Source organism: Octodon degus, unplaced genomic scaffold (genome assembly GCF_000260255.1).
Source record: "Octodon degus isolate 3935 unplaced genomic scaffold, OctDeg1.0 scaffold00097, whole genome shotgun sequence".
NCBI classification, from domain to species: domain Eukaryota; kingdom Metazoa; phylum Chordata; class Mammalia; order Rodentia; family Octodontidae; genus Octodon; species Octodon degus.
Genome location: NW_004524673.1, coordinates 11115186 through 11116388, shown reverse-complemented (window position 1 = coordinate 11116388; position 1203 = coordinate 11115186). Strand labels below are relative to the sequence as shown.

General features: G+C 44.3%; 1 pseudogene; it reads right to left on the bottom strand.

Annotated features, from left to right (window-relative positions):
- Positions 1-919, bottom strand: part of LOC111818605 — an 11995-nt pseudogene extending 11076 nt beyond the window's left edge.
- Positions 920-1203: the final 284 nt, after the last annotated feature.

Genomic DNA, 1203 nt, shown 5'->3' with positions numbered 1-1203 from the left:
GGGGTGGGGGAGGCACTGAGGAGTGGTGGGGGGCGGCCCAAGGGGTTGGGAGAGGGTCAGGCCCACGCTGCGCCTGGGCTGGGACTGGTCCCGCCGGCGCAGGGTAGCAGGAAACTCTCTGCACACTCACTGGACCTGGGCTAGGACTCTGCCCTATACTTTTAATCCCAGAACTGTGGAAGGTTGAGGTTGCAAATGGAGTTCAGCCTGAACAACTTAGTGAGTTAGGAAGACCTAGTTTCAATTTTCTTTTTCAAAGGGCTTTAGATATACCTTAGTGGGAAAATTCAATCCTCAGGTTTGGGGTATGGGGTGATGGTGTTTATAGGTGGGGACGTGAAACACCTATCCATGGGGAGGGCAACTACACCAAAGTTTGGATCAAATGATTGTATCCACTCTAAAATTCCTCTATATATTTCTTATAAAAATGTTAATATGACCTTGAATATTCCAAAGTTAATTTGTCTTTAGCACATGGCAGAATAAAATAATTGTTATATTTCAGTGATTAAAACCCAGCTTGCTATGGTTTTCATGTGTAGCTTTTTATGCCATCCTCAAAGGCTCTGGCTTTTAGAGAAGGCCAGCACCTGTTTTGATTTAAAAATATGTCTATAAAGTCATTATAGTGTTTGGCTCAAGAAGCTAGACTTCCTTCTACAGAATTAGTGACCCACTTCTAATAGGTGCAGTAGATGTGGTGGTGTGCAACTTCGGAGACTAGGTTACACAGGCATTGAGGTTTTCTTCTTACTCTTTCACTTCACTGGCCTTGGAAGAAAGCAGCTACCATGTCAGGGGGCCCATAGAGAGGCTCATGGGGTGGGAGGCTGGGTCTTCTGGCACACTCCTCCAGAAGCTGAGGCTTCCTGCTAACAGCAGTGTAACTGTAGGACCTTGAAGAATGCACCTTCATCTCCAACCAGTCTTCAGAAGCCTGCAGCCCTACCTCCTGTCTTGCCTACATCCCATGAGTCCCTAAGCCATAACCACCCAGCAAAGTGACTCTCATGTTCCTGAGCAACAGAACTGTAAGATACGAGTTTATGGTTTTAAGATAATAATTTTGGGGACGCTTTTTACCCAGCAATGGAGAGCTGATTGAAATATATAGACAACTCTGTAGTGGTAAAAATGTTTATTTTTCAAGAAAATTTTGAACTGAAAATATATGGTGATCTGATAGGCAATAATCTAATA